General features: G+C 38.7%; 1 protein-coding gene across 3 annotated transcripts in view; it reads right to left on the bottom strand.

Moving 5' to 3' along the window:
- Window positions 1-12,602, bottom strand: part of SHOC2 (SHOC2 leucine rich repeat scaffold protein) — a 110,883-nt gene that overhangs the window by 88,352 nt on the left and 9,929 nt on the right. The window contains exon 2 of one of the 3 annotated variants that reach the window (XM_043597500.1): window positions 9,596-9,688. The exons of the other annotated variants lie outside the window; for them this stretch is intronic. The gene's annotated coding sequence lies outside the window, so the exon portion shown is untranslated. The remainder of the gene's footprint in view (window positions 1-9,595; window positions 9,689-12,602) is intronic. 3 annotated transcript variants of the gene reach the window in all.

Genomic DNA, 12,602 nt, shown 5'->3' with positions numbered 1-12,602 from the left:
TTCTTTGACTTCCATGCCTAAGGTATATTTACTCAGATCACAGGTCACAAATAACACTCTCAGAGACAAATGTATTTTCTCCACCAAAGCATCTACAGGAGTTCAGATATTTAATGTTACCACATAAAATACAAAAGAGGGCTCCTGGGTGGCTCAGTGGGTTGAGCTTCGAACTCTCAGGTCATGATCCCAGGCTCATAGGATTGAGCCCTACCTACATCGGGCTGCACACAGAGCGTAGACCCTGCTTAAGATTCTCTTTCTCCAGGGACCCCCACCCCCCTCTCCTGCTCGTGTTCTCAAAAAAAAAAAAAAAATTAAAATTAGGGATGCCTGGGTGGCTCAGTCAGTTAAGTGTCCAACTCTTGATTTCGGCTCGGATCTCATGGTTTGTGAGTTTGAGCCTCACATCACTCTCTCTCAAAAATACACATTAAAAAAAGATTAAAATAATTAAAAAATAAAAAGAAACTTATCTTTGGAGACAACACTTCAAAGACATATACAAAAAAATGTTCACAGCAATGTGCATATAGCAAATCATTGGAAACACAGGCATCAGTAGTCTCCATAAATTATAGTGGCACACAATGGAATATAATATAGATACCTGAAATGATAGCATATGCATAATACAAATTTATGTATGAAATTATAATTTTTTGCATTAGGCAGTAAGTTATGGACTCTTTCCACACAAGAATACAAATATACTTAATTTCTTTTCATTGCTATGACTTGTGGTATAACTATAACATAATCATTCTCCTATCGACTGACATTTAGGTTGTTTCTATTTGCCTTTTTTCATTTACTTTTTTTTTTCATTAAAAAAAATATATATGGGGTCCCTGCGTGGCTTGGTTGATTAAGCGTCCAACTTTGGCTCAGGTCATGATCTCACGGTTTGTCAGTTAGAACCCAGCATTGGGTTCTCTGCTGTCAGTGCAGAGCCTGATTTGAATCCCGTCTCCCTCTCTCTCTGTCCCTCCCCTGCTCGCGCTATCTCAAAGATATAATAAACATCAAAATATATACAAATATATATATTTGGGGGGGGGCAGTAAATAGTGCTTTTTGAGCATAAATAGTCACAAACAGGACCTATTATTTCTGCAAGGCAGATTCCTGAAAGCAGAACTGTTTGGTCAAAACTAATACGCATTTTATTTTTTATTTTTCTTTTTTTAACATATGAAATTTATTGTCAAATTGGTTTCCATACAACACCCAGTGCTCATCTCAAAAGATGCCCTCTTCAATACCCATCACCTACTCTCCCCTCCCTCCCACCCCCCCATCAACCCTCAGTTTGTTCTCAATTTTTAAGTGTCTCTTATGCTTTGGCTCTCTCCCACTCTAACCTCTTTTTTTTTTTTTTTCCTTCCCCTCCCCCATGGGTTTCTGTTAAGTTTCTCAGGATCCACATAAAAGTGAAAACATATGGTATCTGTCTTTCTCTGTATGGCTTATTTTACATAGTATCACACTCTCCAGTTCCATCCACGTTGCTACAAAGGGCCATATTTCATTCTTTCTCATTGCCACGTAGTACTCCATTGTGTATATGAACCACAATTTCTTTATCCATTCATCAGTTGATGGACATTTAGGCTCTTTCCACAATTTGGCTATTGTTGAGAGTGCTGCTATAAACATTGGGGTACAAGTGCCCCTATGCATCAGTACTCCTGTATCCCTTGGATAAATTCCTAGCAGTGCTATTGCTGGGTCATAGGGTAGGTCTAGTTTTAATTTTTTGAGGAACCTCCACACTGCTTTCCAGAGCGGCTGCACCAATTTGCATTCCCACCAACAGTGCAAGAGGGTTCCCGTTTCTCCACATCCTCTCCAGCATCTATAGTCTCCTGATTTGTTCATTTTGGCCACTCTGACTGGCATGAGGTGATATCTGAGTGTGGTTTTGATTTGTATTTACCTGATGAGGAACGATGTTGAGCATCTTTTCATGTGCCTGTTGGCCATCTGGATGCCTTCTTTAGATAAGTGTCTATTCATGTTTTCTGCCCATTTCTTCATTGGATTATTTGTTTTCTGGGTGTGGAGTTTGGTAAGCTCTTTATAGATTTTGGATACTAGCCCTTTGTCCGATGTCATTTGCAAATATCTTTTCCCATTCCGTTGGTTGCCTTTTAGTTTTGATTGTTTCCTTTGCAGTGCAGAAGCTTTTTATCTTCATGAGGTCCCAATAGTTCATTTTTGCTTTTAATTCCCTTGCCTTTGGGGATGTGTCAAGTAAGAAATTGCTGCGGCTGAGGTCAGAGAGGTCTTTTCCTGCTTTCTCCTCTAGGGTTTTGATGGTTTCCTGTCTCACATTCAGGTCCTTTATCCATTTTGAGTTTATTTTTGTGAATGGTGTAAGAAAGTGGTCTTGTTTCATTCTTCTGCATGTTGCTGTCCAGTTCTCCCAAAACCATTTGTTAAAGAGACTGTCTTTTTTCCACTGGATATTCTTTCCTGCTTTGTCAAAGATTAGTTGGCCATACTTTTTTGGGTTTAGTTCTGGGGTTTCTATTCTATTCCATTGGTCTATGTGTCTGTTTTTTGTGCCAATACCATGCTGTCTTGATGATTACAGCTTTGTAGTAGAGGCTAAAGTCTGGGATTGTGATGCCTCCTGCTTTGGTCTTCTTCAAAATTACTTTGGCTATTCAGGGCTTTTTGTGGTTCCATATGAATTTTAGGATTGCTTGTTCTAGCTTCGAGAAGAATGGTGGTGCAATTTTTATTGGGATTGCATTGAATGTGTAGATAGCTTTGGGTAGTGATATTTTAACAATATTTATTCTTCCAACCCATGAGCACGGAATGTTTTTCCATTTCTTTGTATCTTCTTCAATTTCCTTCATAAGCTTTCTATAATTTTCAGCATACAGATCTTTTACATCTTTGGTTAGATTTATTCCTAGGTATTTTATGCTTCTTGGTGCAATTGTGAATGGGATCAGTTTCTTTATTTGTCTTTCTGTTGCTTCACTGTTAGTGTATAAGAATGCAACTGATTAAAAAAAAAAGCAAAACAGGGGCACCTGGGTGGCGCAGTCGGTTAAGCGTCCGACTTCAGCCAGGTCACGATCTCACGGTCCGTGAGTTCGAGCCCCGCGTCGGGCTCTGGCCTGATGGCTCAGAGCCTGGAGCCTGTTTCTGATTCTGTGTCTCCCTCTCTCTCTGCCCCTCCCCCGTTCATGCTCTGTCTCTCTCTGTCCCAAAAATAAATAAACGTTGAAAAAAAAAAATTTTAAACAAAAATTTAAAACAAAAAAAAAAACAAAAAAAGAATGCAATTGATTTCTTACATTGATTTTGTATCCTGCAACTTTGCTGAATTCATGTAGCAGTTCTAGCAGACTTTTGGTGGAGTCTATCAGATTTTCCATGTATAATATCATGTCATCCACAAAAAGTGAAAGCCTGACTTCATCTTTGCCAATTTTGATGCCTTTGATTTCCTTTTGTTGTCTGATTGCTGATGCTAGCACTTCCAACACTATGTTAAACAACAGCGGTGAGAGTGGACATCTCTGTCGTGTTCCTGATCTCAGGGGGAAAGCTCTCAGTTTTTCCCCATTGAGGATGATATTAGCTGTGGGCTTTTTATAAATGGCTTTTATAATGTTTAAGTATGTTCCTTCTACCCCGACTTTCTCGAGGGTTTTTATTAAGAAAGGATGCTGAATTTTGTCAAATGCTTTTTCTGCATCGATTGGCAGGATCATATGGTTATCTTTTCTTTTATTAATGTGATGTATCATGTTGATTGATTTGCAAATGTTGAACCAGCCCTGCAGCCCAGGAATGAATCCCACTTGATCATGGTTAATAATTCTTTTTATAAGCTGTTGAATTCGATTTGCTAGTATCTTATTGAGAATTTTTGTATCCATATTCATCAGGGATATTAGCCTGAAGTTCTTTTTACTGGGTCTCTGGTTTAGGAATCAAAGTAATACTGGCTTCATAGAATGAGAGTCTGGAAGTTTTCCTTCCCTTTCTATTTTTTGAATAGCTTGAGAAGGATAGGTATTATCTCTGCTTTAAATGTCTGGGAGAATTCCCCAGGGAAGCCATCTGGTCCTGGACTCTTATTTGTTGGGAGATTTTTGATAACCGATTCAATTTCTTCGCTGGTTATGGGTCTGTTCAAGCTTTCTATTTCCTCCACTTTGAGTTTTGAAGTGTGTGGGTGTTTAGGAATTTGTCCATTTCTTCCAGGTTGTCCAGTTTGTTGGCATATAATTTTTCATAGTACTCCCTGATAATTGCTTGTATTTCTGAGGGATTGGTTGTAATAATTCCATTTTCATTCATGATTTTATCTATTTGGGTCATCTCCCTTTTCTTTTTGAGAAGCCTGGCTAGAGGTTTATCAATTTTGTTTATTTTTTCAAAAAACCAACTCTTGGTTTCATTGATCTGCTCTACAGTTTTTTTAGATTCTATATTGTTTATTTCTACTCTGATCTTTATTATTTCTCTTCTTCTGCTGGGTTTGGGGTGTCTTTGCTGCTCTGCTTCTATTTCCTTTAGGCGTGCTGTTAGATTTTGTATTTCGGATTTTTCTTGTTTCTTGAGATAGGCCTGGATTGCAATGTATTTTCCTCTCAGGACTGCCTTCGCTGCATCCCAAAGCATTTGGATTGTTTTATTTTCATTTTCGTTTGTTTCCATATATTTTTTTATTTCCTCTCTAATTGCCTGGTTGACCCATTCATTCTTTAGTAGGGTGTTCTTTAACCTCCATGCTTTTGGAGGTTTTCCAGACTTTTTCCTGTGGTTGATTTCAAGCTTCATAGCATTGTGGTCTGAAAGTACGCATGGTATGATCTCAATTCTTGTATACTTATGAAGGGCTGTTTTGTGACCCAGTATGTGATCTATCTTGGAGAATGTTCCATGTGCACTCGAGAAGAAAGTATATTCTGTTGCTTTGGGATGCAGAGTTCTAAATGTATCTGTCAAGTCCATCTGATCCAATGTATCATTCAGGGCCCTTGTTTCTTGATTGACCATGTGTCTAGATGATCTATCCATTGTTGTTAAGTGGGGTATTAAAGTCCCCTGCAATTACCACATTCTTGTCAATAAGGTTACTTATGTTTGTAATTGTTTTATATATTTGGGGGCTCCTGTATTCGGCACATAGACATTTATAATTGTTAGTTCTTCTTGATGGATAGACCTTGTAATTATTATATAATGCCCTTCTTCATCTCTTGTTACAGCCTTTAACTTAAAGTCTAGTTTGTCTGATATAAGTATGGCTACTCCAGCTTTCTTTTGACTTCCAGTAGCATGATAAATAGTTCTCCATCCCCTCACTTTCAATCTGAAAGTGTCTTCAGATCTAAAATGAGTCTCTTGTAGACAGCAAATAGATGGGTCTTGGTTTTTTAATCCATTCTGATACCCTATGTCTTTTGGTTGGCACATTTAGTCCATTTACATTCAGTTGTACTATAGAAAGATATGGGTTTGAGTCATTGTGATGTCTGTAGGTTTCATGCTTGTAGCGATGTCTCTGGTACTTTGTCTCACAGAATCCCCCTTAGGATCTCTTGTAGTGCTGGTTTAGTGGTGATGAATTCCTTCAGTTTTTGTTTGGGAAGACCTTTATCTTTCCTTCTATTCTAAATGACAGATTTGCTGGATAGAGGATTCTCGGCTACATATTTTTTCTGTTCATCACATTGAAGATTTCCTGCCATTCCTTTTTGGCCTGCCAAGTTTCAGTACAGAGATCCGTCACTAGTCTTATCGGTCTCCCTTTATATGTTAGAGCACGTTTATCCCTAGCTGCTTTCAGAATTTTCTCTTTATCCTTGTATTTTGCCAGTTTCACTATGATACGTCATGCGGAAGATCGGTTCAAGTTACATCTGAAGGGAGTTCTCTGTGCCTCTTGGATTTCAATGCCTTTTTCTTTCCCCAGATCAGGGAAGTTCTCAGCTATTATTTATTCAAGTACACCTTCAGCACCTTTCCCTCTCTCATCCTCCTCTGGAATACCAATTATGCGTAGATTATTTCTCTTTAGTGCATCACTTAGTTCTCTAATTTTCCCCTCATACTCCTGGATTTTTTAATCTTTTTCTCAGCTTCTTCTTTTTCCATAATTTTATCTTGTAACTTACCTATTCTCTCCTCTGCCTCTTCAATCTGAGCTGTGGTCGTCTCCATTTTATTTTGCAGTTCATTAATAGCATTTTTTAGCTCCTCCTGGCTGTTTCTTAGTCCCTTGATCTCTGTAGCAATAGATTCTCTGCTGTCCTTTACACTGTTTTCAAGCCCAGTGATTAATTTTATGACTATTATTCTAAATTCACTTTCTGTTATATTGTTTAAATCGTTTTTGATCAGTTCGTTAGCTGTTGTTATTTCCTGGACGTTTTTCTGAGGGGAATTCTTCCGTTTCGTCATTTTGGATAGTCCCTGGAGTGGTGCAGGACTGCGGGGCACTTCCCCTGTGCTGTCTTGAATAACTTGCATTGGTGGGCGGGGCCACAGTCAGACCTGATGTCTGCCCCCAGCCCACCGCTGGGGCCACAGTCAGACTGGTGTGTGCCTTCTCTTCCCTTCTCCTAGGGGCGGGATTCACTGTGGGGTGGCGTGGCCATCTGGGCTACTTGCACACTGCCAGGCTTGTGATGCTGGGGATCTGGCGTATTAGCTGGGGTGGATCAGCAAGGTGCACAGGGGCGGGAGGGGCAGGCTCAGCTCGCTTTTCCTTTGGAGATCCACTTCAGGAGGGGCCCTGCGGCATGGGGATGGAGTCAGACCCGCCGGAGGGATGGATCCGAAGAAGCACAGCATTTTGGTGTTTCCGTGGTGCAAGCAAGTTCTCTGACAGGAATTGGTTAGCTTTGGGATTTTGGCTGGGGGATGGGTGAGGGAGATGGCGCTGGCGAGCGCCTTTGTTCCCCGCCAAGCTGCACTCTGTTATCCGGGGCTCAACAACTCTCCCTCCCGTTGTCCTCCAGCCTTCCCGCTCTCCGAGCAGAGCTGTTAACTTATAACCTTCCAGATGTTAAGTCCCGCTTGCTGAACCAACACACTCCGTCCGGCCCCTCCGCTTTTGCAAGCCAGACTCGGGGCCTCTGCTTGGCCGGCGGGCTGCCCCTCAGCCCTGGCTCCCTCCCGCCAGTCCGTGCAGCGCGCACCGCCTCTCCACCCTTCCTACCCTCTTCTGTGGGCCTCTCGTCTACGCTTGGCTCTGGAGAATCCATTCTGCTAGTCTTCTGGCGGTTTTCTAGGTTATTTAGGCAGGTGTGGGTGGAATCTAAGTGATCCGCAGGACGCAGTGAGCCCAGAGTCCTCCTACGCGGTCATTTTCCCCCTCTTGTCCCTAATACGTATTTTAAATATTTATAGGTAGTTCCAATCGGTCTCTTTCAAAGAGACTACCTCAATTTATACTCTCCCAATCTTACCAATTATTAATCATTTTCATTTCTATCAATCTGATATATGAAAAACGATATATTTTAATCCACAGTTCCTTGATTAGTGAGGGCAAACAAACTTTTCCATTCTTCCACTATTTGTGGTTTAACAAAATATAGACCATGGCTACATTATGTTTAACACACATTACAGTTTTAATTTTTTTTTATTTGCCACTATTTAATAATTGGGAGCTCCACTACAATCCAGACCTCTACTTCTCATTTAAAAAATAAAAAAAATTTGCCACCACTGGGTCAAAAATCAACTAGTGTTGGGTAGAAGCTATGCCCTCCAAGTACTCTCCAACCCAACCACCTCATATATTCTCCCTACTGTGTTCCCTAATTTATGTTACCTGCCTGGTTTCCTGCAGGAATTTAAGTTTAGGACCCGATCTCTACGCAGTTATTTGGTTATATACTAGTTATCAGGATTCTTTGTATGAAGGATATTAATACCTTTTCTTACATATTTATGTCATAACTATTTCCTCTCTGTGGACAGCCTTTAACTTAATCACAGCATTCATAAATATATATAAAATCCTAAAAGTCTACAACACCCATCAAATGACAACAATATTTATCCTTGGGGGTTAGGATGGTTTTCAATCTCTGTATTATTTTTTAAATGCATAAAATAAGCATTGATTCCTCTTATAATTAGGGAAGGAAAAAAAACTATTTTCCTTTTTTTTTTCTTAATGTTTATTCATTTTTGAGAGAGAGTGAATGCAGGGGAGGGGGCAGAGAGATAAGGAGACAGAGAATTCCAAGCAGGCTCTGCACCGTCAGCACAGAGCCCGATGCAGGGCTTGAACCCATGAACCATGAGATCATGACTTGAGCTGAAGTCAGAAGCTTACCTGACTGAGCCACGCAGCCACCCCCCCCCCCCAAAAAAGCTATTTTCATTTTGAAACAGAAAAATTCTAACAGTGATAGTTTGGTTATGTTGACTTTAAACTGGCAAAGGATAAAGCTAATTAAAAAATTACTTATTAAAAAAAACAATGTATAATACAAGAGGAGCTCACCATAATAATCAAAGCTCATAAATCTTAATCCAAGATAACCCACCTATGAAGAACTAATATATCCAGCACTTCAGATTTGAATTATAATTACAATTTGTTTTTACAAAAGCTAGTCAAAAGACCATGGACTGATCTGATTCACACTGAAATTATAAACAAAGTTTTTGGATACCTGGTGCTTCAGAAAAAAATTTTTTTCCTCCAACTATAAATACAAAAACTTTATTTTCATTCAGACATTTAATACATACTAAGTAGCATGCACTGTGCAAGATGCTAAGTATGCAACAAGGTGGCATGGTACTTGCCTATAAGCTTACAAACCAGTGGAAAAGGCAAGAACATAGTGTGGTAAGAGGTGCTGAAGCACAAAGAGAAAGCACTTAAAAACCAGTGTTGGAGCTTAGAGAAATAAGGAAAGGCTTTTTTTTTTTTTTTTTAATTAATTTCTTTTGAGAGAGAGCACAAACGAGTAGGGGCAGAGAGAAAGGGAGAAAGACAATCCCAAGCAGGATCCATCCTGTCAGTGCAGAGCTCAAAGAGAGGGGCTCAAACTCACAAACCCACAAATGTAATATCATGACGTGAGTCGAAACCTAGTACATGTCCGACTGAGCCACCCAGTCGCCCATAAGGAAAAGCTTCTTAAACAGATAACATCTAAGGAGAAACCAACTAAGAAGGGTGGAAGGGGACCAGGAATCTTGCAGTCACCCTGACTCCTCTCAGCTCAACTCTCACTCACATCCTAACAATCACCAACTCCTATCTATCTATTGTAAAATGTCTGACTCTTCAACTTCTCTTCATTCTCACTGCCACTACCCTGCTCCAGGGCATACTAAATTCCCTCCTCTAACATCTCTGTAACTGATCTCACCACATCCACACCACCCCCATCCTGCTCCTAACCAAATCACTACACTGTAATTACAGTCATCTTTCAAATACTCAAATCTAATCAGGTTACTGTCCAACTTAAAACACTTGGGGAATAGTGGATGACCCCCACAAACCTAACCTTCAGGATAAAATCCAAAATTCTTACCAAGCCTTTCAAGACCTGGCCCCTGCTACAACTCCAGTATTTCCCACCTTGCCTTCAGGTCACATGAACTTCTTTCAGATCCCATATCAGGTCCTGCTACCTCCTGTCCCCAGGACTTGTACGCAAGCGATTATTTCCTCCTGTCAGAAACACAGGTTTACAGTTCACTGAGCTAAGTCTCCTGTAGTCTACAGATTTCAGCTCAGAGGTCAGGGAAGACTTTTGTGATCACTCAAAAGCCTTTCTGAATAGACCGCCCTCCAAGCTCCCACTTAAACTTCCCATCAGGACATTTATCACACTTTATAAGTGCCAGGTTAGTTGTCTTGACTCTCATTTAAAGTAGAAAAATAGGGATACCTTTGCCTTTTTCACAGTCATATCCTAGTACAGTACTTAGAAACCATACTTACCATACATAGCAGTTATATTTACTGAAATAATTATAAATATTTGTTAACTTAGCTTTATCTCCCCTAGTAGACAGTAGGCACCTTACACAAAGAAGCAATTTTTACTCAACAAAGCAATAACCTCAAAGATACCATGAACTTTTTATTAAGTACACAGTAAGTGCTCAGTGAACACTTGTTGAATAAAGACAGTCAACCAATAAGGACAAAAACCTTGTCCCATGCATAGTTTCCCTATACTTTACTTAAAATTAACTCTAAGTCACTCAGATTTTGATATGAATACCTAAAAATGACAAGATTTCAATTGTATTTTCCCTTGTTCTGAAATGTTCTTTATTCTTTTAAGTAGTTTAAAGGACAAAAATAAAACGTTTCCCCCTCCGAATCACATAAACCTATATATTTTTTGTAGTTCAAAAGTGTAAAAAAGGAATCTTGAAAACTAAAAGACCCAAAACTGAAAAAGCACCCAAAATTAACATGCTCAAAGGAATGTTATTGTTCAGACAGAAATGGAAAAAATACATTAAATTAAGTAGCATGAATGAACCAGAGGTAAAGGTAGTTTTCACGGAGGCTAATAAGTCTGTGACAAAATACAACACTCTAGCCCATGCTAATTAGAATTATGTCAAGACTACAGAACTTCTAGCACCTTCAAATTCATTCATTCAACTTTTTTTCCTTTTGCTGAGGCGGCAAGATGAAAACTGTTTGGACTGGCAGGGTGAGATAGGGCTAATTTATATAAATACGTGAGAGTTTTTAGGAAAATCTGCATTTTTTTTCTTATGGAAAAGCCTAAGATTATGAAATTCTGATTCTGTGCAAAGTTTTAAGCAAAGAACTGAAAATTCCTATTTATCCAACCCACAACATAAGCCATAATTGGAATTACAGCTCTCTGGGACAACACTTCCACTCACCAGATAGAAAAACTGCAGGATCCTCCAACAAAGCCTCAAAATAAAAGGCAGGGGTGGGGCAGGAGGGATTTAAATGTCTCAATGGAAGTAAGATATAATGGTAAACATCAAATATCTTGATCATTCTCTGAAAATTCTTATGCCACCCAAACAACTCTCCCCAAAAGACTGACCTGTCAATGTTTGCTTAAACTGCTTTTTCTACCAAGAAACTCAAAACATGTCACACAAAACCTAAGTATTCCCAAAATATGTTACTTTTCATTTACTATGCACCAACAGACAATAAAGAAAAAGATGATTACCTAATTATCAGTGTAAAACAACAAAGAAAAAATGTAACTGCTATCTTAGTTTATATGTACTAAGATGAATATTATATTCAATAAAGTATTTTCAACTTAAAAAACAAATGCTTTTCAGCACCTGTAAGCTAAAATTAAGTTAACTATATCTAAATGCTTCATTTTTATATGTATAAACCCACGTATTCCTTCACTGTTATCTGATTATAAATCCTTTCTATTACTCATTCTATAAATTATTCACCAGAAACAGTCAGAAAACATGTAAACAAATATAATGTTATACACAGCAACGTTAGAAGCTATGTGGCCTCCAGGTAGGTATCTTACATTTAAGAATCAGTATTTGTCAAGTTGCCATTATTAGGGATGCCTGGCTGGCTTAGTTGGTAGGGCATTCGACTCCATCTCAGGGTCAATGAGTTTGTCAAGCCCCACACTGGGTGTGGAACCTACTTAAAAAAATATGTATGATAGGGGCACCTAGGTGCCTCAGTCACTTAAGCATCCAACTTCTGCTTGGTTCATGATCTCACAGTTTGTGTGTGAGTATGGGTCCACATCGAGCTCTCTACAGTCAGACCAGAGCCTGCTTCGGATACTCTGTTTCCCCCTCTCTTCCCCTACCCCACTCTTTCATGCGCTCTCTCTCAAAAACTAAACAAACATTTAAAAAATAAATAAATAACATTATAAAGCAAATATCCTTTCTCACATTTATACAGTCCATTTTTGAGACTATTTAGATGAAGACCAGATGCTCAACTAACCATTTTATTTATCTACCTGTCCTGGTAGTTAAAATAGGATTTGCAGAATGCATTTTGGGCTTTAAAAATATAATCTCATTATCTCTGTATTATATTTGTCAAAAATATCCCAAAACAAAAAGATTTGTCAAACAAGATCAAAAGAAATATACTGAGCAGCCAAGTCCAGTTTAACTTAAGGTTAATAAAGAATTTCTCCCATCAGAACCATCCAAAATATTCAAAGGCAGCCCTTGCTTACATTTTTGAATATACATAAAAGGACATTATTTTTGTAAGTTAACACATTAAACCCAACCAATTCCCAGCTGGTGTGTACTATCTACCATCTTGTGACTATAATCCCAAAATTATTCTCACATAGTTTACACAAGTTTTGACATTAAAAATTCTTACACCACAAAGATGTAAATCATTTAGTAATTTGCAGGTAGCGACAGGATATTTAAATCATGCCAGAAAGAAAAAACATTATTTGGCAATAGTTAATTTTAATTACCCTTGAAAGCAATGCAATTATTATCAAATTGTTAATTATAAAAACTGGACAATGGTATAATCAGGAAAGAGAGGAGCTAATTAACAAATTATTTTTAGCACATGAATCTACCTACCATTTGTGGATTATCAATTTTCA

This window comes from Prionailurus bengalensis, chromosome D2 (genome assembly GCF_016509475.1).
Source record: "Prionailurus bengalensis isolate Pbe53 chromosome D2, Fcat_Pben_1.1_paternal_pri, whole genome shotgun sequence".
Taxonomy (NCBI): domain Eukaryota; kingdom Metazoa; phylum Chordata; class Mammalia; order Carnivora; family Felidae; genus Prionailurus; species Prionailurus bengalensis.
The sequence above is the reverse complement of the archived record's forward strand: the minus strand, read 5'-3'. Positions and strand labels throughout refer to the sequence as shown.